We start from the raw sequence: 15774 nt of genomic DNA on the forward strand, positions 1-15774 counted from the left end.
TCTCGTACCATAAAAAACACTGTTACGGAGGCTTCTTTTCATTAACACGGACTAAAAATGGAAACCACTGAAAAAATATATTTTTTCCAGCACTTAGGACCGGATGTTTTTCCAGTTTTTTTTGTGAAAACCACAGAGATAAAGTTACTCTGATAACTCATGTTCATCTCTGTCTCGTTAATTAGCTGGATCTTTGTGTTATAAAAGCAAACCTCTGGGATAACGCACACGTGAGCGCCCTCGTGTTTCCTAATGATCCACAAACACGTTAGAATTTATGTCAGAAGAAACAATGCAGTAACGAGCGGACGATTTAAACTAAAAATATATTACCAGACTGACGGAGGAAAGGTCAAAACTGACACAGGATAAGACGATTATGTGTCTTTGTCGTGTTCGTTTGTTCCTGAGAGCTTTTTGTGATGTGGAAATTACAATAATATGAGGCGACATAATAAGAAAACAAGACAATGCATCTGTCACAATGTTTTGAAATATAAAATAGTGGCTTACATTACGACGTACTTCCTGTTCAGCGATGAAACCAACATTTATCTCAGTTTGTGTTCAATTAACTGACCGTGTGCAGAAAATATAACTTTATTTCCTTAATGGACACGACTCTCAGTTATTCCCCCGTATTTGATCACACAAAATAACAAAAATCAAACTTGTTTTCATTGAGCGGCGCAGAAAAAGAGGGAAACCGGCTTCCAAAACGGGTTCGGTCTGAAGGATGTCTCCCTCGCGGCGATTTGAACAGTTTTTGACTCCTGCTGTCACAATTCTTCTTGATTTCTTCTTTTATTTATATCGCATTGTTTCGGGCGCTCGGTTATTGTGCGACGACGGCCCGGATGTGACAGGTGTGGGAGCGGTGGACAAAAGAGCGAAAGACGACGTCCCGGAGAAGCAGGAAGCGCCGGTCCGTGTTAATTAGAGTCTGAATCTGAAGGAGCTGTTATCTGATGGCACTGGAGAGCGCTGAGAGCAGGATCCAGGCGACGAGAGGGCGGAGATGACGAGTATGTGGGTCAAAATAATCGAGAGTTAATGCGTTTTTGTTTTTCAGTTTGTTAAAATAAAGTCTCGATATTTAGAGCGACGATTTGACAGATGACGTTGGTTAAAAGTCGATCCAAAAAGCAGCACGGTGCTCTCTCCGTCTTCCCCCAGACAAGAAATTGAGTTTGTTAAAGTTGAGGGACATTTTATTTCACCGTAGGGAAATCTGTCGTCTGCATTTGACCCATCCTTCAATGCCACGGGACAAAACTGTCAGGAGCTGTGGATCTGCAGCAGCGTCGCAGCTTGGGATCGATTTACACATTTTGAGCGAGGTTTGGTCAGGACAAGTTTGAGGAGTTTACAGTTTGTGTTTGTTTTTGGGGTGATTGGGGAATAAAAATGAGGACTAAACCAGGACTAAACCAGGACTAAACCGTCAGGACTGAACCAGGACCAAACCAGGACTGAACATGGACCTAACCAGGACTAAACCAGGACTAAACCGCCAGGACTAAACCAGGACCAAACCAGGACTAAACCACCAGGGCTAATCCAAGGCTAAGCCAGGACTAAACCAGAGCTAAACCAGGACCAAACCAGGACTAAACAAGGACAAAACCAGGGCTAAACCAGGACTAAACCAGAGCTAAACCAGGACTAAACCACCAGGACTAAACATGGACCTAACCAGGACTAAACAAGGACCAAACCAGGACTAAACCGCCAGGACTAAACCGCCAGGACTAAACCGCCAGGACTAAACCGCCAGGACTAAACCAGGACCAAACCAGGACTAAACCAGAGCTAAACCAGGACCAAACCAGGACTAAACAAGGACTAAACCAGGACCAAACCAGGACTAAACTAAAACTAAACATGGATAATTTCAGTTTTGTGCTGCTGGTCGTACCAGAGGAAACTCACAGACCCGGGGACAAACTTGCTCCGCTCATAAAGATCCTGACGTTCCTGCGGTTGAACCTGGAACCTTCTTTCCTCATTCTGACTTTGCATCTTAGGTTTTTTTTGGTTCCATCCATTGTTTTGCCGTTTTAAATTTGGCGTGACTGTGTATTGCATAACTCTCTATAGTAATTGTGTTTTCGATCAAGCGCCTCCTCCGCTTGTCACACAAACCGTATGTTGTAATAATGAGCCGCCGTTCATTTATTGTGCGTCCTGAACGACAGCGGTGTGTGTTAGTTCTTGTATTTATGCGACGGAGGATATTAAGAGGCACTTGAGCAGATATCATGGAGAGCTAAGTTGTTGTGCTGGTGAGCGCTGGGTCTAGTTCATTAGGCCTGATTCATTATGACGCCTCCCGCCACAGGGGGCGCCGGTGTCATTGACCAAAGCTGTTTAGAGGTCAGATTAAAACATGGGCGAGTGCGGGTTAATCAGAGACCGGCCCACTGCAGAGACGCACGCTGGGGTAGAATAATAAAGCTCTCTCTCCTCCTCTTTATCGCTCTTCCTCTCTCTGTCTCTTCATCTCTCTCTGCTTCTCTTTATCACTGAACCTCTCTGTGTCTTCCTTTGTCGCTTTCTCTCTCTTCACCTCTCTTTCTGTTCCTCTCTCTCTTCTCTTTCTATCTCTGTTCCTCTCTTTCTTCCTCTCTGTGTCTCTCTTTCTCTCTCCTCCTCTATCTCTGTTTCTCTCTCTGTCTCTCCCCCTCTTCTCTTTCTTCCTCTCTATGTGTCACTTTCTCTCTCCTCCTCTTTTTCTGTTCCTCTGTCTCTCCCCCTCTTCTCTTTCTATCTCTGTTCCTCTCTCTGTGTCTTCCTCTCTTCTCCTGTCTTTCTATCTCTGTTTCTCTCCTCCACTTTCTCTGTTCCTCTCTGTATGTGTCTCTCTCTCCCCCTGTTCTCTTTCTATCTCTGTTTCTCTCTCTGTCTCTCCCCCTCTTCTCTTTCTTCCTCTCAATGTGTCTCTCTTTCTCTCTCCTCCTCTTTTTCTGTTCCTCTGTCTCTCCCCCTCTTCTCTTTCTCTCTCTGTTCCTCTCTTTCTTCCTCTCTGTGTCTCTCTTTCTCTCTCCTCCTCTATCTCTGTTTCTCTCTCTGTCTCTCCCCCTCTTCTCTTTCTTCCTCTCTATGTGTCACTTTCTCTCTCCTCCTCTTTTTCTGTTCCTCTGTCTCTCCCCCTCTTCTCTTTCTATCTCTGTTCCTCTCTCTGTGTCTTCCTCTCTTCTCCTGTCTTTCTATCTCTGTTTCTCTCCTCCACTTTCTCTGTTCCTCTCTGTATGTGTCTCTCTCTCCCCCTGTTCTCTTTCTATCTCTGTTTCTCTCTCTGTCTCTCCCCCTCTTCTCTTTCTTCCTCTCAATGTGTCTCTCTTTCTCTCTCCTCCTCTTTTTCTGTTCCTCTGTCTCTCCCCCTCTTCTCTTTCTCTCTCTGTTCCTCTCTTTCTTCCTCTCTGTGTCTCTCTTTCTCTCTCCTCCTCTATCTCTGTTTCTCTCTCTGTCTCTCCCCCTCTTCTCTTTCTTCCTCTCTATGTGTCACTTTCTCTCTCCTCCTCTTTTTCTGTTCCTCTGTCTCTCCCCCTCTTCTCTTTCTATCTCTGTTCCTCTCTCTGTGTCTTCCTCTCTTCTCCTGTCTTTCTATCTCTGTTTCTCTCCTCCACTTTCTCTGTTCCTCTCTGTATGTGTCTCTCTCTCCCCCTGTTCTCTTTCTATCTCTGTTTCTCTCTCTGTCTCTCCCCCTCTTCTCTTTCTTCCTCTCAATGTGTCTCTCTTTCTCTCTCCTCCTCTTTTTCTGTTCCTCTGTCTCTCCCCCTCTTCTCTTTCTCTCTCTGTTCCTCTCTTTCTCTCTCCTCCTCTGTCTCATCACACAGAGCTTCAGTTTTGAACCCGTCCGTTTGTTCTGAACATAAAGACGGAGACAGAGATTTATAAACCTTAACCTTTGACCTCGGTGGAGTTTTGGTCATTTTTTATTTCTTTATTTTTGTTTTTTTTTTATTTTGATTTTGTTAAATCAAATCCATTGTCTCTGTGATTCTAATGTGATTTCTTGACCTTTAATGTGACTTGTAAACTGTAAAATGTGATGTGGACGATCAAAAAGACCGAGACCACAAAGAGATTACATCATTTAACATTTTGTGTATTAATTAGATTTGGAGTGTGGACGAGTCGGCTCTTTTGAACATTTCTTTAACGTGACCTCATTTTTAAAAGACCCAAATCTTTTTTCTTTCTAATAATCAACACAAAACTGACACAAGAATCAGCCCAGAATCAGAGCAGGCAACACGAGTTAGCGAGTTATATATAAAAAAAACATATTCAACATCATAATAACAGTTAGATTTAAAATTGTATTAATGTATCGCAACTTTTTATTTTGATTTTAATATTTCCAAAGGGTAAACGCTCTGTAACTCAACACATTTAAGCCGTGGTCATGTCTCTGCGTCGTTAGTTTGTCGTTAAAATGAGTTCTCACAGTTCTCAAAATGAGTCTTTTTGAACGGCTCTTTGAAATGATTCCATAAAAGAGCCAAAAGTCCAATCGCTAACAAGTAACTAGCTAAACTACCTTATCCGTAACTAGCTTAACTACCTTATCCGTAACTAGCTTAACTACCTTATCCGTAACTGGCTTAACTACCTTATCCGTAACTGGCTTAACTACCTTATCCGTAACTAGCTTAACTACCTTATCCGTAACTAGCTTAACTACCTTATCCGTAACTAGCTTAACTACCTTATCCGTAACTGGCTTAACTACCTTATCCGTAACTAGCTTAACTACCTTATCCGTAACTGGCTTAACTACCTTATCCGTAACTAGCTTAACTACCTTATCCGTAACTAGCTTAACTACCTTATCCGTAACTAGCTTAACTACCTTATCCGTAACTAGCTTAACTACCTTATCCGTGCTTTATCCTCCATCCTAAACGCTTTGGCTTCGTTCGAGTCCTGATAAACGTGATTCCCGCTGTAACAGACCTCGTGTTGCATCCTCCACGCGGGGTCTGATGGCGTGGCCTCTGACACGTGTCACCGCGGCTCTACATCAGTGTCGGGGCGCAGCAGTGGAGGCGTCTCGCAAACGAGCTCCTATAGCCCCCTGTGAGGGTCCGTCATACGGCGCCACGTCTGCACAGGACACGGATCAATATAAAGAGGAGAAAGGTGACGACGGCGCGCAAAGGACAGGACGTTATTTTATTTTTTCACTGTAGGGGTCGTCACGGTTTGTTCTAAGAGTCGGCGCAGCACATGGACTTGACATATACGGCGCAGATTTGGTAAAAATGCGCTCGCCCGTGTCTCAAAAATGAATGTCAAGAGGAACTCGGTGACACGGGAGGAGCTCGGAGTAAAACGGCGACGGCGTATAGTTATAATCTCTGTTATAATCTCAAACCTGTTTCTGTTAGAAACAGGTTTGATCGACAGCGTTGCATCAAGGCAAAACAAGTTTATTTGCACGTCTTGCACAAATTTGGAGATTGTTTAAGACGTTACACTTGACTAATCTGCCTCTTATCGTCGCGTTTAACAGTTTGAATTAGACCATAGGCGTCAAACTCATTTTCACCGAGGGCCACGTCAGCAAAATGGCCGCCATCAAGGGCCAGATGTGACTGTGCAGCAGCGTAAATGTCACTAAATGTAACCGAATGTCATGTAAAATAAATGTAATTACTTTTTAACTTGTTAAATAACGGTTTCTGTGATAAACTGACATTTTTAAAAGTGTGTATCTGGTCGGGACACACCTCCTCACAGACCTTCAGCTCTGCTTCAAACACGGCCTTTTACAGACTTTTAATTATTGGACAATTTGCTGTTTTTCTCGCAGACTCACTTTTTCACACTTAGCTCCGTGTTTGGTGTCAAAATGTCGACGTAGATTGTGCCGACCTCGCCTCATAACACAAAAAACATACTGTTTTTTCTCCTCAAAGCACAAACTTGTATTCGCCTTCACCTTTCTTCCTCCAAACTTCCTTCCACGCCGACAATTTTCCTCTTCATGAACATTTTGTGATGATTATTTACAAATATTTCTCAGTGTCACTTGCTGGGAAAATCTCATTAGTTTATTGTCAGTGCAAACATTAAAGCAGCATAGACTTAAAATGACAGTCATGCCTTTTAATTTACCTTCTCGCGGGCCAAATAAAATGACGTGGCGGGCCGCATTTGGTCCCCGGGCCTTGAGTTTGACACATGTGAATTAGACGAAGAAACGCAGAAAATACAGTACTCAATATTCTCCACCACAAACAGTTATTTTTCGATAGATCTCTAACCTCTGCTCTGAAATGTGATCCCTCTTCGGCAGTTCATATTTCAGCGTCAAATGTTACAGCTCCCGGACAAGAGTGGACGACAAAACATAAATTACAAATATAATCAAAAAGTGCAACGCTGTGACTTGGCTGGGAAACGCTAAAGTGTGTTTGTCTGGACGGTGGATCCTCAAGTCTGTTTTCGATCACCGTAAAATGTTTCTACAGAGAGAAACAGAAAATACACAGAGAGTTTGTACATTGTGGTTTACTGTAGTGATAAATACTGCAATGTGTTTTGAGTTACTACGAAAAGAGAACGAGACACGGGTCAGTTTTAAAGTAGATTTCATCAGGTCGAGAAGTTTTGTGAAAGTTTATCCTGTTTATTTCTACATTTTCCTACGAGTTTAACATCCGTTTTCCGCAGTTAGATAACTCCGAACTTCTCAGATAGAAAATACGCAATATATGAAACACTAAAACTGAAATCTGTGCAGTAAAGTGTGGAGTAGCTGATGAGCTCATTAATTCAGTCATTAACACAGAGTCTGGATCATTTTATATGATATTTTACACATGAATTGGAACAGGAAGTGGGCGTATGTCGACTGTAATACTGCGTCCACAGACAGGGGCTAAATATATGATTTTAATGACGGTTGTATCAGTTTTATGTACGTGCGTATGGTTTCGTATAAGGTTTAAAATCCCACATAAACCCAAATCTACTGTCACTGTTCATCGGCAACAGCCCTCCGAGATCAGAGCTATTAAACTATTAAAACCTAAATAGTTTATGTTTTACCGTGGATAAGTCGGGAAGGAATCATTTGCCTAAAACCATGAAGAGTATGAACATTACTATTAACGCTAAACTGAACGTACGCCGCCCTCGTCGCTAATTTTACCTCTACAATTTACACTATTTCTGCTGTTTCTGCCCCAGTTTATTGCCACAAAAGTAAAATACATAAAATACTTCATGTCAAATGGACTTCCTCAAACATTTTAATACATTAATTAATTTGAGCAAACACATTATATAGTTATGTCTGGCTACACGTTCCAAAAATAACCCACAAAAGGCGAAATCCACGAAGTATCAGCTTTATTTTTTACATTATTCTCTATGTTTTTGTCTGTAAAACCCCTCACCACACACTTTATACACTTTTCTCACACAGGCGTTAACATTTTCTCACATTTCTCTCTCGTTTAAACTCTCTCAAAGTTCAAACCTTCGTAGGCGTCTTTGTCGGTGCAGAACGTTTCATCGACATTGTGGGTTTTGTCGGTGGAGAAAACAAATTGCAAACATACAGCACTTCAGAGTCACACTGAGATCCAACGTTTATGTAAATTTGAACACATTCTGTACTGGACAGGAGACACGGCACGGAGGAGACTGATGGACAATGGTCTACAGTCCAACAGCCAATCAGGACGCACGACACAATGGTCTACAGTCCAACAGCCAATCAGGACGCACAACACAATGGTCTACAGTCCAACAGCCAATCAGGACGCACGACACAATGGTCTACAGTCCAACAGCCAATCAGGACGCACGACACAATGGTCTACAGTCCAACAGCCAATCAGGACGCACAACACAATGGTCTACGGTCCAACAGCCAATCAGGACGAGGATTTAAATAACATGCAAAAGCCAAACTGTGATGTGAGTGATCAGAGGAACCATGATCACAAACAAACTGGATCATTTTAATAGTTTTATACCTCCTTAAATCTGATAATAATTAGATTTTGCGTGCACGAAACCGCAGCCATCGTCACCGTTCAGTTTATATGATGCTGCTCATGTTTGTTTTCCTGATTTTAAACAAAGCCGTCCCCTTTTCTTTACCATTTTTCCTTTACACGTTGGTTTTATCTGTGTGGTTTTGCGGCGGTGGGCAGTTGTCGTCACCTCTGCAGTGCCGCGTATCACACCGTGCCCCTTCTCCTCGTCGGGATCAGGGGTCCGACCAAACCTGCGACTCTGCTTTAGTGTTCTGCCGTCTCCTCGGCCGCCGCACCGTGAGCCTCCATCAACACCTCCGCAATTTATTTGGACTGGCACTGATCCAGGGTCACGGCTCGCACAATGAATCAGGACACCCAAAGAAGTATCTATATGTGCCAAGATCCTCGGAGAAAGTGCAGAGACGAGAGACTGGACTGGAATTTTGTGCTTCATCTGAGTTTGCTTCTAGTTTTTTATTGCGCTTGTGTCGCTCTGTGGTTATAACTATGACGCCTGTGGATCATTTTGTTAGAATCTGCGCATTTTAAATCACAATATTCATCTAAAACGAGTCCACGCCGCAAACACCTGATGGAAAACTGCAGATCACACAAGCAAGCAGCAGATTTTTATTCATTTTTTCCACATTTGTACCAACATGACTAGGCTGCGCTGCCAAATCCTATGCATTTCACTGATTAAGAAAATAAAATGTCTTGAAAATAAGCGATTAACCCTGTACCGTTGGATGCTATCGCCGCCGTTGCAGACTTTTCATTACCGTAACTCCAGTTGTGCTTCATGTAAATTGGGGCGATCGTTCTTTTTGCAGGGGCCGGTCCAAAACTCTGGAAGTCGCGCTTCATCTGTGACCTGCCTCTGTTTAAAGCCAAACTTAAAACTTATTTATTTAGACTGGCTTTTAACACTTAGCCCTGTGACACTTTTTTTTATTTTTTTATATTGTTCTCTGTTGATTTGTGTGATGTTTAATGTTTTTAATCGTGTTTTTAATGATGTACAGCACTTTGGGCAGCTTTGGTTTGATTGATTGATCGATTAAATTCAAACGGCGTCTCAAAGCAGAAACATGTGGCTCTTTAAATATGTCACTGTCATTACGGTGATGTGGTTACGTCGCCCTCGAAGACGACCAATCAGAGCGCAGGAGCTACCAGTTATCCGATGCGTCAAAGGAAAAACACAGATGGATGTGTAAAATAGAGGTGGTTGTGTGAAAAAAGGCAAAAGTACAGGCTGATACTTCCTTTAACATGATTTTTATGGCTAAAAAAACAATAAAGTCTAGGCGACATATAATGGTCTATAATGTGCTCCAAATGCAACTTCAGGTGAGTAAATGGTGAAGGGAAACGACTGTAACACGGTGAAAGCTCGAAAAAGTTCATTTGGCAGAACAGAACTGCTTTAAGTCTTGTAGTATTCATCAGGGAGTACGTGTAGTAGTATCATTAGTACACAGGGATTGAACCCACAACCTGCTGTGAACAATACAAGTGTCTCTTCATTTGGAAATATTTCATTAGTGTGGATATGGACAAATGTCTGTCATTTATAAGATTTGTGTTAAAAAATAGCAGAATTTAGTCATTTGAAAGTATAAAGGGTTTTTCCATGTTTCAGATCAGTGTTTCAGATCAGTGTGTGTGTTTGTACATGTTTCAGATCAGTGTGTGTGTTTGTGCATGTTTCAGATCAGTGTTTCAGATCAGTGTGTGGGTTTTCCATGTTTCAGATCAGTGTTTCAGATCAGTGTGTGGGTTTTCCATGTTTCAGATCAGTGTGTGGGTTTGTACATGTTTCAGATCAGTGTGTGGGTTTTCCATGTTTCAGATCAGTGTGTGGGTTTGTACATGTTTCAGATCAGTGTGTGGGTTTTCCATGTTTCAGATCAGTGTTTCAGATCAGTGTGTGGGTTTTTCATGTTTCAGATCAGTGTGTGGGTTTGTACATGTTTCAGATCAGTGTGTCGGTTTTCCATGTTTCAGATCAGTGTGTGGGTTTTTCATGTTTCAGATCAGTGTTTCAGATCAGTGTGGCTTAACTCTTGTCTACAAAAGCCTCAAAAACACTTGTGCAAATCATCTTCTCCGCAGATTGCAAAGTGATCATTTCTTCTCCAGACAGTTTCAGCTCATTTGTGTTCTAGTCCTCATTTTGCACGAGCTTCAGGATTATATTTGTCTCCATGTGAGGATAAATGTGAGGATAAATGTGAGGATAAATGTGAGGATAGATGTGAGGATAGATGTGAGGATAAATGTGAGGATAGATGTGAGGATAGATGTACAGTATCAGGGAGAGTCTTGTCAGATGTGGAGCCGTAGTGAAAACAAAGCCACAGAGCTGCGTCTCTCGTGGCTCACGGATAATTGAAAATAAATAGCATCTTGTCGCAGTGCTGGTGCAGACTAAATACTAATGCTGCTGCGTCCACACCGGGACGTCAGCGCACGCAACGTCAAATAAACGCAACGTCAAATAAACGCAACGTCAAATAAACGCGAGGTTTCAATGAGCAGCAGCTTTAAAACTGTGTAAACTGTGGACGCTCCTGTTTGGAGGATCTGCCAGGCTCCTTCTTGTCACACAGATGTTATTGCTTTGTCTGGAAACTTCTACAGTATGGCTTTAATCTATATCTATGGAGACAAGCAGCCTTACGTCACCACGCCAACAGGTCAGATCTGTAGTGAGGCGAGCCCGTGCGCAGTGAGGATGCATGTTTTTCAGGGTATTTCTAATTAGCAATAAAAAAGTGTAACTGGGTAAAGGCAAATCCCATCCATCCATTTTCAAACTCTTATCCGGGGCCGAGTCTAAGCAGGGACTCCCAGACTTCCCTCACCCCAGACATGTCCTCCAGCTCCTCGAGTGGGACCCCAAGGCGTTCCCAGTCCAGAGAGCCAGGTTCTACTCCGAGTTCCTCCCGTGTGACTGACCTCCTCACACATCTTCAGCTTTATCTTCAGCCAGAAACCCATTTTAGCCGCTTGTATCTGTGATCTTGTCCTTTCAGTCATTCCCCAAAGCTCCTGATCAGGTAAAGGCAAAATAAAAATGTTATGCGTGTGTTAATTTTGTACTGCAGAACAATCAGACACAACAGTAACATCTTACTAGCAAAAAATGTGTTTATTTTTGCATCCTCTCCTCTGGCCGTTTCAACAAATCTAGAGATGAAGATGAGCGATTGTCCTAACTTGTTCTTTACGTACAAAGTGTCGTAAAGGCTGGTGGATCAAAAGATGCAGACTCAGGATTCGCAAAATGAACAGAGTTTATTACAAAGAAAAATATAAAAGCTGGTTGTAGTGAGCTGAGTCGGAGGCTGAGGTGATCGGTGAGTCCAAAAACAGGATCTGAAGAAGACGAGAGAAAAACAAACTAAGTCCTACGAATTGCACAACGAAGCCGACCGGTCCAAGCTTTTATAAACCACGGAGGATACACCGACAATCTGACAGCGTGCGGAGGAATGAGCAGAGTCTTGCTTCAATTCGGCAGTTGCACACTTCGAAGTACCGTTCAAAGGACCCGGCCGACAAAAGGTGCTCCTCCGTGCAGCCTCCGTCGACCGCAAAGGCCGGAAGTGACGTAAGTGTCCTTCAAACGCAGCCGACGAAGTGTGAAACCGTCGAACTGAAACACAGCCTTTTTAGTCCAGAGGTTGAAGGTTGATTGCTGATCGGCTGCAGGTGCGTAGTGGGTGGAGCCCGTAGGCGAAGGCGGTGCAAACACAGACATAGAAGGGAAAAAAGACAAGTATTGAGATGATTGTTGGGCGACAGCTTCTACCAACTTACACAAAACAGTTACATAACATCACTTTTTTGTGTAACTGTCACTGCATTGTCTGGAACGTCAAAAACATCCCTAGAGTTTGCTTTGTTTCATTCACGTTTGGCTAACTCTTTATTATTCATCTACATCTCCAAAGTGTCACGAAGCTGTAGATTCAAGTTACTAATATGTAAGTTATCTCAGTACGTAAAGAACAAGTTAGGACAATCTCTCATCTTCATCTATACATTTGTTGAAACCGCCAGAGGAGAGGATGCAAAAATAGACGTGGGTTTAATCCAGACACATTTCCTGCGTGTTGTTCCCATCTGTCTGCACTGCCGCCAGCACCAAAACAAGCCCATTCATCAATGTGTTTATTTGAAATGGGCCAGAGATAAGATTCAAAATGTGAGCAGAGAAAGTGACGCCGTAGCTGCTCTGACAGGACCGCATCATATAAGACAAACTTCTCAAACGCGCAGACAGTTCAGCGTCAAAATTCAGACTAAACCCGGACTGGGACTGGATCCAAGAGTCCGCAAAACCGGGGACAAGTGTGAACTCGTCCCCAGAGCGTGTCTGGCAACGTATATTTCTCAGATTCGTGCCGCTCAATCGTATCGAACAGGGGCGACATCAAAATTCCGCTGCACAAACACAAACGTTTTTGAAAGATCGTAGGAGGGGTGGATGGATGGTGTTTACGCTCAACCACTGCCCACCACACAAAAGCGCTTTACCTGCACCATAAACGCTCGCTTTCCCAAAAACATTTCACGCAAAACTCTCAATCTGTTTAGAAAATGGAGCTGTTTTGGCTCATTTATTCTACAAAACAAACAAAGTCCAGTCGCGTCGGCTCGTGAATAATGATTACTCGTGAAGTTTTAAACCACATTTAAACCTTTACTTTTGTTTCTGCTCTAATAAAATGCTGTTTATTTTATGAATTCATCAAAAACACAACTCCAGGAATGTTTTTTGACGAGGTAACAACATTTTAAACCAGCTTAAAACTCACTAGAGTCCATTTTATGTAATGTAAGACCTTTAAAGACGTGAGCTGTTGGCCAGATGGCGCTGATGACGCTGCTTGTCTCCATAGATTCAAATAAGCTTAATGCCATTCTGTGGGACTTTCCAGGCAATGCAATGTCATTTTTGTGAAAACTACGAGGCTGGCAGACTCTTCTGTAGGTGTTTTTTCGAGGAGGTAACATTCTAACACGGTTTAACGCTCACAAGAGTCAGTTTTGTGTAATATAGAACCTTTAAATCTATCGCTTTGGCAGAGATTGGAGCAAGAGCAAAATGTTAGATTTAATAGAAATGGCGGTGAGATCATTTCATTTGTATTCGTGCAATTTACAATCATGAAAAGGAAGTAAAGTATGCTAAATTTAAGAAATAATAACAGAGGGGGTGGGATTAAATAAGTTTTCTTCTTCCCACTCCTTTTTGGGCAATCGGAGATACTCTTTTTTTGTGTGTGTGTTTTGTTTGTCTGTTTTTGTTTATTTTTCCTTGTCTCTTGTATCATTGTGTTGATTGATATCGATTGTGGCTGCCGAGGCTATGCAAAGAGAAAAGATGTCCATTTGCCCAAGACAAATAATAATAATTAAAAAAAATGTTAAACTCTTTACAAGATCGCAATAGCACACGCACAAACCTTCAGCGTTAAAGGAAATATGTGTCAAGTTCAGCCTCTTTGTAATTGACATGCACACAGCAGCGCAGCGATAATTAATGGCCAGAGGTAGATGTTGTGCAGTGATCCAGGGGGCGACGTGGAGCAGCCTCTGGTTTAGAGCCAAACGGGAACATGAGCCTGCAGAGCCCCGAGCGGGACACACAGGACGGAGGGGCAGATGGGCAGATGGGCTGGACTGAGTTAAAGGCTTTGGGGTCCCATAACGACACGACTGTGCTTTGTTTTGGAAAGTATCCTCAGTGTTTCTGCCAACTTCTGTGCGATTCTGCTGGAAAGAGGAAGGATTCTTGAACTTGTAGTAGTTGTAAGAGCGATAATAGTGTTGAGTTATTTTTGGCATTGATATGAGCTGATGTACACTGTCTGGAGTATAAAAAAACATAAAAACAGTTTGTCTTTCTTTGCGTTAGAAGGCCTCGTGCTTTCAGGGAGAGGCCGTTGCTTTGATTGGAATGTTCCATAGGTTGGCATTAAGCTGATCTATTTCTAAGGATACAAGCAGCCTTATGCCACCAGGCCAACAGGTCAAATCTGTGGAGAGGCGAGCCTGTGCACAGTAAAAATGCATGTTTTTCAGTGTTTATCTTATTACCAATAAAAACACCTGTAATTGGATAAAGGCAAAGTAAAAATGTCAATGTCATAATTTATCCATGTACAACAATAGCATCAGACTACCAAAAAAGTGACATAATATAACTTTAAAGGTTCCATGTTACAAAAATGTGACTCTTGTGAAACTTTAAGTCATGTTATAATGTTGTTAACGCCTCAAAAACACTCCAGAAGTTGTCCATCCATCCATTTTCTTCCTCTTATCCGGGGCTGGGTCGTGGGGGCAGCAGTTTAAGCAGGGGCTCCCAGACTTCCCTCACCCCAGACATGTCCTCCAGCTCCTCCGGTGGGACCCCAAAGCGAGAGACATGCCCAGAAGAGATCACCTGGAGTTGTGTTTTTGTTTCATTCACACATGTTTGAGTAACTCTTTATTATTAGTCTGTCTGCAGCTCAAAACGCTCTGTTCCACCTTGTGATGTCATGAAGAGGTAGTTTGAAGGTGTTACAGAGTGTTAGTTTGAGTGAAAAACAGCCTAAAAATGCAGGGTTTGTGTGTTAAACATGTGTGAATGAAACAAAACACAAGTCCAGGTCTGTTTGTGACGAGAAAACACCATTAAAACGCAGATCAGAGGACAGTGTAACACGGGCCCTTTAAGTGTACTCACAAAGTGTAGTTACAAACATATCTCCTGACCCTGCAGTATTTCTCTTTAGGCCTATACATTTCAAAGTGTAACTGCCTGTATCCTCTTGGTGATAGTGAGAGATGTCGCGAGGCTCAGCTGGCACAAAGACAAACCCACAAAGGTTTCATTAAATAGAACTTACGGGCGCGCTGCTGCCGACGGGACTTTTACTGCGGCTGCTGTGCATTACAATATCCTCTCTCTGATAGTTATTGTCAGTCCATAATTCAACGTGAACGCTTCCAAGCAGTCTAATGGAAAAGCGTTCTGCTCTGCTCACCGCTGCACTTGATAAATGCGCCTCGTGTCACTTTAAAATAGTAAAAGATTATAGTTGTGTTTGGTGATCAATAATGCCTCCGGTCTCGCTCTGGAAATCTAATGATGCCTTACATTTCTAAAAGTTGAAAATAGGATGTGTTGGATTAGTTTATTCGCGTCCTTGTTGTCGCTGAGTTCGGGTTTGTCCCTGCAGCTTTGAGCTTTACGTGGAAGACAACTTAAACAAACTAAGACTCACATATTCACTGTATTTCCATTTACAGAGAGGCACCTGGGACGTTCTTGTTGTTAAATGTAGGATGTAGGAACTGTAAAATGTTCCCAACGAGGGTGCGGGGACGTACGTGAACACTACGGTCCACTCGGAATGACTTTAGATTGAAAAAGAATGATTTCCGAATTAAAAAATGTCTTTCTAGTGCATCGTTATTACACAAAATTGACTCTTATGAGCTTTAAGTCATGTTCTCATGCTGTTACCTCCTCAAAAACAGACCTGAAGTTGTGTTTTGTCTCATTCACACACTTTACTATCAGTCCGTTTACATCTCCGAAGCTCAAAAATGCTCCGTTCCACCTTGTGATGTCACAAAGTGGTAGTTTTCAACAGTTTTAACAGCTCCTTTTACCTTTAGTTCAGTACAGATTGGCAATTCAAGAGCTGAAATTATCCAAATGATTCTAAAAATGAAGGTGTGTGGGGTTTAAAAACACAATCGA

General features: G+C 42.5%; 1 protein-coding gene across 1 annotated transcript in view; it reads left to right on the forward strand.

The window, feature by feature from the left end:
- fam189a1 (family with sequence similarity 189 member A1) overlaps nucleotides 1-15774 on the forward strand; it is a 126563-nt gene that overhangs the window by 88642 nt on the left and 22147 nt on the right. The window lies entirely within an intron of this gene.

The sequence above is a fragment of the Periophthalmus magnuspinnatus genome, chromosome 3, assembly GCF_009829125.3.
Source record: "Periophthalmus magnuspinnatus isolate fPerMag1 chromosome 3, fPerMag1.2.pri, whole genome shotgun sequence".
NCBI lineage: Eukaryota > Metazoa > Chordata > Actinopteri > Gobiiformes > Gobiidae > Periophthalmus > Periophthalmus magnuspinnatus.